This window comes from Myzus persicae, unplaced genomic scaffold (genome assembly GCF_001856785.1).
Source record: "Myzus persicae strain clone G006 unplaced genomic scaffold, MPER_G0061.0, whole genome shotgun sequence".
NCBI classification, from domain to species: Eukaryota; Metazoa; Arthropoda; class Insecta; order Hemiptera; family Aphididae; genus Myzus; species Myzus persicae.
The window spans coordinates 1,432,397-1,441,447 of record NW_019103933.1 but is presented as its reverse complement, the minus strand read 5'-3'; positions in this window follow the sequence as shown (position 1 = coordinate 1,441,447).

The following is a 9,051-nucleotide window of genomic DNA, read 5'->3' as shown; positions in this document are numbered from 1 at the left end:
TATCGTTTCAGGACGTGTATACCTGCAGCAGACACCGGAAGCGGCGCTACGACCATACAACACCGTACCTCGACACGTACATAATATAATATAAAACTGGGACCGATCAACGATGACAGCCGCGGCCGGACGGTATGTGGGTGAGACGACGGGCGCGAGCGTCTTGTGCGTACACACAAAATATTATATATTTATATCGTATACCTACTGTACGACTTGGTAATATATGAGTAGGTATTTCCATCGTCTCTGCCACCCCGCTCCCACCACAACCATCCCAGAAGACGCGGAACCGTGAGTTTCCCACGGGCGCCGACTCGAATCGCTAACCGCACCGCCACCGCGACCGGATATTGAAAAACGTTTCTCTCCGCGAGCGAGCAAACATCGGAACAGTTTAACCGGGCCGCCGCCACCGACACCACCACCACTAGAGTCGAGTTTGGGGTGTCCGCCTGTATGCCGATGCCGGAGGTGAGAAACGGAACTGCCGGAAGTGGACGAGGACCGTGAGGATTTCGTGTCCGCTCGCGTGAACTAAATTATATAGACGTACAAATATCACTTTAATAATATACGTCGTATTATACAGAGTGATTCACCAAGCATGTTCACTACCGTTTTTTTATTCAATCAAACTCGGATTTTCCGAATTTTTAAATTTATTTATTCACAATATTTTCATATTCTTGAGACATTGTGAACTGCTTGAGGAGTGTCTTGCGGCGATACAAACCTCCGTTTTTCAAATGAGAATTCCCCATTTTTACTGTAAATTATGTGGTAGATAATTTTTTCGAATATTTTGATGTAGTTACCTAATTCAAAATTCAAACAAGTAGTTATTGCTTTATTGATTATTATTCATTGGTGTACAGCGGCCGTGGCGTCGTGTATTATACGATTGAAGTATTTTAAATATTGATGTATAAACTCAGGTCGAGGCAAACCTGGGATCGTCTCCATCCTCATCAATTACACTACTATAAGTATAGGTATTTTACTGTTATAGTGCATTTACACTAGTTTCTAGATCATTGTGTGTATTGTCCCTGTATTCCATTTTTTATTTGAGTCCTTATATAGCAAAATTTAGTTCGATATTTAAACCTACCTATGAGATTTTACTTTCTATACAGTATACATAAATGCATAATAGTTATTTAATAAGATTATATTCATAATAGATGTCTAGTACAAAAAGGATCATCGCAGATCAGCTGTCATTAAATGTTGAAAAAAAAGACAGAAAAAAGTCATTGGATAAATATTACAAGCAACAAAATCTGTAATAGTTAACCGTTTATTAGAAAAAGTTATCTGTGACATCGCAATATCACAAGATTAATATGTAATAATTATTGGAGAATATATAAAAACCGTACTTTCATTTAGTTGTCGTGTTTAGGATACAATATAATCAAATTATAATATAATATAATTCTATTTGTTTTGTCCGCAGTTTAAAAAACAACAAACCCATAGAAAATGATCTAAAAATAATAACAGTTCGTATAATAATAATATTATATTGATGTATGTACGTGTATATATTTTGCATTGTTTTCATTCAAACTAACACGCGCTACTAACTTTCTTAAAAAAATGATTTTAATTCGAAAAACACGGAGAAGTAAAAATTATATTTTACTTCTAGATTAGGTTCTATGTCACTGCAACACATATGTCACTCGATTTCAACACTATTAATGTATTGTACCTAGATACTTTGTAATTTTTTATAAACGAGTAGGGTATCTTGTTGAAATACACTGAACAATACGAATTTACTATGTTACAATTCGAGGGTGCGCCCAATTTGTGTTTCCATTATTATTCCCAATATTTCATAAATAAACCATAACTAATGTATATTTCTTAGTCGATTGATTAAAAAATTTGCAACTTGTTTCATTCGTTTTGGTCCTCGTAATAATAATCAAAAAAATGTAGCTAAGGGTACTCTATATTATCTATAGTACTACTTTAAGTACTATAATTATTTTTTCATGAATCTACGAAGGATTTCTAATGCACACAGTACTCGATATCTATCGTCACATCCGAATTCGTTAATGTGATTCCAACGAAAATATTAAACACCCACTACCTATTTAATTTTCCGATCTTCAGATGAGAACCCAGTTGATGGTTAATAGGTGCTACTCACGCTTTATCAAATGTTTCTTCTGCGTACTGCAAACGGTGGACAGACACGAAGACTAATTCGACATGAAAGAACTAACGGAATTTACAAAAATTGTGATTGCATATTGATATATGACGCCTTTCTACGACGCCTTACACCGTTCACGAAGATTGCAGTGTGCAGCGTAGCAGCATTATCGGAAGATTCAACAACGTGATGCTGGATCAGTCATTTATAACAATGCATTTAAGAATCAATAGTGTTATGGATAATTCACTGAATAGTATTACTATTATCGTACTGTACAACGTGAACCACGTGGTAAATCAATAAGTAGACGAATAGACACGAAATCACTTTGAGTTAAATATGATTACTAAATAATTCTTCATTATATATTATATTGGCTTTTATTATTTTGTATTCGACACTGTTTATTTGTCATTGTCGAGTTATTGAAGTAAAAAACAGGTAGTTACCTGCATATGCATGCAATATTATGATACATGGTCAATGGAAAAAATAATAATTAATGGTACAAGCCACTGATCGGGAAAAAAAAGCATTGTAACTACTAACTATACGTACATTATTATAATATTATGATTTATCCGAAGCCAGACACACACACACACACGCGTCTGAGAATGGATGTGATAGGTTACGTTACGCGTTACGTTTCAAGTACATTTTTTAGACATTCATTCAACGCGCGTTTCTTTCAATACACACCGTAATATTACGCAGGTTTATAGTTTTATACCCGATTAAGGGTGTCGGCGAAGGGTTATTAAGCCCTATGGGAACCGGGCCGAGTTAAACGCGGTAGCTACATCATTTAGCGCCCTCATTATAACATAATCAACCGGAACCCCGTACAGACGGATACCCATAGTCTTATTTTTTTTTGTGTGTATGTTGGTATGTATGTATAGATACGTATAGGTACAAAGTATAATACGTAATAATATACGAATCTTTTATATTATAAACGCGCGTGTGTGTGCGTGTGTGTGTGTGTGTGTGTGTGTGTGTGTGTTATATTTCACATTTGTCGGACAACACAAAAAAACGATCCGAAAAAATCCTTTTTCTCAAAAGAAACCGAATGAAAAAAAAAATGAAATGTAATTATTTTACTCTACCGACCGACAGCGGCGGTTCTCCGTGCTACGTGCTCGTTTTGTTTAGACGGGTAGAATTCACGGCGGCGGTGGCGGTATGTTTGGTTTGCCCGCTGTAGTCGTACAAACTATTATTTCACACATACACACACACAGACTACGTCATATTTTATATATGTATATAATGGGTACACACAAAATGTAAAATAATAATATGATAAATTACATTCCACCCTGTCGAAATCAGCCTCATATATACCGCGCGACGACGTGCCCGCGTAACCTACACCTTGGTATATAATATAATATAATATTATATTATAGTTGGTATATTATATGAGCCGCCGTCCGATCGTCGAACGGTAAGTATTATAATGTTGATATAATCATAATTTTCTCGCAGGGTGGATATTATACGTACATTCACGTATCGTGAACACGCTCTGCAGCCGAATCGGATCCACTCCCAGATTTTGGAAAATTTCCTCATAAATATTATTAAAATACTCGAAGTAATAATCGTAATTTATTATTCATCATTATAATAATAACAATAGTTTTAAGTGCACATAGACGTTTGTGTTTATTACAATTATATTTAATTTTTCTTTTTTTGCGAGGATATTTGTCCCACTTTTCAAATTCTAATCGGAGCGGAGCAAGATTTAATCTTTTTCTGCTTTATAGTCCGTTCATTTTCTCATTTTCTCTTATTCTTAATGAACGAAAATTACATAAATCAAAACATGGAGAAATGTTTAATTATGATTATTTTTTAAAACTCACACGAATGCGAAGATGTGCCTATATTCTGTACTCATAAAAAGTTCAAGACATTATTAAGAACAAAAATAAATGCATTCTTCATACTAAAAAAAACAAATAAAAATGTACTTTGTAAATATATTTTATGTTTTATACATTTTATTAGAGTGCATCACATAACTCACTATTTAATACATAAGCCACCTGAAGTTTACTATGTTTTACTATTTACTAACACAAAACATGTAGTTATATACTTAATCGGTTTTTAATAAGGTGCTTTTCTTATTTAATTTTCTAAATGATTTATATGATATGAATTCGGAATTATACTTTGATATACTTATTATACAGACGAAACAGTACCCATGTGGCTATGTATAAAGTTAGTATATTATAAGACCTCTACCGTTATGCATAATATATTGCACCAGGTCAGGTTAACTTAGTTCCCTTTGGTTCATTAGCAAATATATTATGCATGTTTATTGTAAGTGATTGGCAATTAGTCGATTAATATTTTTTTTAGGTTTTCATAGTACACTTCATGGTTCATAGGTATTACTGATTACCGTTAAATATGCATATAAACGGGATTTACTTTAAGTATATAAAGATTAGTGCGTAATTGTGTTAATTCTCGATATACCTTAGAGGTTTTAAATCTGAAATTTAATTAAAACATTTGATAATTTCTAAACTCTTTTAGCATATAATATTTGACCTAACTAGTACGCATATAAAAAAAGTAGGTAAATATCTACCTACGACCGATTTGATTAATTGCTTTGTTAATTTTTGGTTGCATAGTCAAGGATAGTATTAAATTATGATTTATACTTTGTAGTTTATAGCCGTATAGGTATTATATTTTATTATATTTAAGTTATTTGAAATAATATTACAGAATGTTAATAATATATAAAAAAATCAATAACTCAGAGAAAAACATTTAATTAATTTAAATAATAGGTATGTTCACAGTTTGATTATCTATTATATAATACACAACATTATGCATTATAATTTATAACTATAAGATATCAGTTGATGAATAAAATTAGCAACAGAATGTTTTATAGTAAGTAATACACTAATACCTAATCTATGAGAAAGATGTTTATGTTGCTATAACATAGAACTAAACTACGAGTATACTAATATCTTCAAAATACATGAATGAATAATAATTACAAAGTCATCTGTTATTTATAAATTTATACTTGTTTGATTATTAAATATAATTTATTATTAAATCTAAGTAGTTTTAAAAAAAATATATCTCTTACGGGGGTATTGTAACTTATATTGTAACTGAGAATATAATGGACGATTCAAATAACATAATTTCAAAATTTGATTGAATAATTAGTAAATATAACATGTTCCCTAACTTATTATACCTGTATATTATTTAGATACCTACATGGCTAGGTACATGGGTTTATATAAGTATACACTTTTATAGGTACTTTGTAATAAATTCAAAAAATACATGTTTATAGTACCTACAAAATACTATTCTATTAAATATATTTTACAATTGTTCAATTTACTTCACTCAAATTCATCAAAAAGTGTCCTCGTTAAAAATAATTAATTATTGTCAACAGTGCACATTAGAAAATAGTTTAAATTAAACTTAAATTAAAAAAATTATTTTGTTATGTATTTAAATTCGCACTGGTTCTATAATTATTATTTCTGTATAAATATACAAGTATTATAAGCACATTAAAAAGACGGAAACTAAAACGGAAATAAAGTATAAATATTTTTATGTCAAAGAAACACGCACGCATTATATGTATATTATATTATATAAGTCATAAAATATAACATATGCAAATATTATGGCATATGCACTCTAGAAACTTTCAATGTTTTATTTTATTTGTAGCCGCAATTTTGAAACGATCGTAGTAATTTTAATGTTGCATAAAAAAGAATAAAAATAATAATGATCCACAAAATTACATTTGAAAAATATCCAAGAACGTAATGTAATGATGTATTTCCCATAATAATATCTGAATGTCATATAACATCAAAATAAGTGCGCATCAAAGTAATAATAAATATAGATGATATAATATACATTGTCCAAAAGCCGAACTAACAATTTCAAAACATAAAAAATATGAAAATGTAAAACTATGATTTATTGGTGTTAAATGGTGTATTATTAAGCAGCTGTTCTTATAATATAGCAGTTCATATTTTTACACATAATGCCATTGAAATGGCAATAATTCGCAAATTATTTAATAACTAAAAATGCATAAAAGTTTCAATTTACCTTAGGTTGGAAAATGACATAAAATATAAAATTCCTCAAAAATAGACTTTACACCAATTTAAAAATACATATGCACAACCTCTTTTGATGAGGGTTGTTATTTTTTTTTTTTCATCTGAGTATTGTTCTTACACAATCTGTTCACGTAGAGAACAATAAACGAATGTGAAGGCAGGAGGGAAAGAAAAAAAAAGTACATGAATTACCGATCGAAGGAGAAACTTCGACAACAATAATAAGCGTTTGATGTTCAAAACGTCTATCTCCATCACTTACAATCATTATGTATTGAGCGTTTAATTGAATTATAAAATCAAACACATTAATGACGAATACATAAGTGACGATTACTGCAGACGACGAACACTCACACCTACTATGCAGCAGAAGCAAGTTCCCCATTTTATTTTAGTCTCAAGCAATTAATAAAAATACATTGTTAATACCTATTAAACGTGCGATTTTCCATTTACTTAAATATTATTTCACTTGTGTGTGCCAATTACTTTTGATATCCATTAAGTATACCTATATTGTATTATTAATTTATTAGTAAACACCCATTATTTCTAAAACTATCAAAATGTATGGAACTTTTTTGTACACAATTTAAAGTTATAATAAAACGACAATTTTGAAAAAAAAATGTGTTAAAAGTTGTTTTAACCTCTTTGAGAGCAATTGCTTCTTGATTTTTTCTTAATATTTAGGAGTGGGTGGGTGGGTGCTTAATATGAAAGTGAAAAACAATACTAAATAATAACTATAGTAGTAAATAGTAACAGTAACGCTCATAGTACTTGTGTTTATTATAAATTGTTGATAGGATGGGTTAATTGTAGGTGGCATATGGGTTATTTTAGGTTTGTTTCACCGCTAGGTTTAGTTATACTAATTACTAACAATAACAAATTTGTGAGTAGTTATTCACTATATAATAATGAAATGCATTTATACAAATTATAAACAATAACACTATCGTTTGGCTCCAAAAAGCATACATAAGATAATAATAGGGTTCCAATTTATTGTAATAACGATAAATAACTGATAAGTTATAATCATTCATCTAAACTACAGGGCTATTCACGTAGATAAATTATTCATTATCAATATTATCTCCTACTTATAATCACTAATCAATACTAATATTCTATATTATCGGGTTATTGCGCAGGCACGAACAAAACGTGTATCTGTATATTTTTCGTGATTTCATTGAAGTATTCCGTGAAAGGCGAAATTAAAAATTTTGAAATATTTATCAAATTCAGAACCCTATTAAATATTAAAGATACCTCCTTTCTACTAATATATTCCAATACAATTTGTTAATAAAATATGATATAATATGTTACAAACACGCAACTGTTCTCGCGTAGTAGATATATATATGTGTGTGTGTGGTATAACACCTTAACCACGAGGTTGCTTAATAATATCTGTCACCCGACCGTTTGTCTCTCACCGACAAAACGCCGATAATGCACTGCACTCGCGCTTAAATAAATATACCTACTAATTTATAATCATTTCAATACGAGGACCGGTGAAGCGGGACCGAACATTTCACCGTGAAAACAATTTTTTAATAATACTTCTCTACGATATTACATATATATATATATATATATATACAATGCACACTTTTCCCGTGTCGTGTAATTATAACGCGGCACTGCGATAAAACAAATAAAATTTGATTTGCTTTTACCGTGAAACTGCAACAGCAGCACCAGCATAGCTAGACATAGGTTCTTATAGCAACACGCCGCAGTTTAATTAACCACCGTCGCCGCCGACGCTTTCACAACGATTACGAATGATTTCCGTTTGACTGTATTATTATTCAGCCGTTGCATAAAAAAAAAGAAAAAAATTCATATTGCGACGAGAAGATAAATTAAAATTACTGGCTGCATATTGTATATTATGTTATATTGTTAAACAGTTGGGTACATAGAACAAAAGATATAACACTTAATGTTGCGGGGAAGGGAGGGGGATGAAATTATGGATGCGGTGTTATTGTCGAAGTGAGCACCTAATACCTATATATACTTAGGATGTATATTTCATACCCGCAGGCCGCAGCCAATAGTCATTACCTGTCAAATTTAATACACCACAAAAATAATATATCATTACATCAACTATATCGTATGATACACATATGAGCACGCAGAATCATTTTTTTTTTAATGATTATTTAAACATTAGGGCTTTAACGGCGGTGAAGATAATTACTCATTAGCCTGACACCGAATTTTACACAACATTGTGTTTCTTAAATATCAAGTATATTACATTGTTGGGGGTAATATAAATTGTGAATTTTACACTTTAAACAGTGAATTTTGTTCAAATCTTGTTTCCCGCAATATCGATCTCGTTTGATTTCATTTCGTCGGCTCTATGATGAAACGAAACTAGTAATAAATCTCTAGCCCTCCGTGTATTTTATGTTTTTTTTTGTTTATCCCACTATATATATATACCCACCCACTCGTTTATTTCACGCGCACGAAGGAAGCGCCGATTGGTTTCGGTCGGTATCCATGTCGGATTGTTTCACCCTTGTGATTCAAATCAAACAGTCATCATCGCACGGTGTTTATTGTTGAAACTTCCATGAAACCACATTCACCCACTTTGGATTACCTACTAGTGATTTTTTTTTTCTGTGTAATTACAAAACCTATTGCCACCTATTA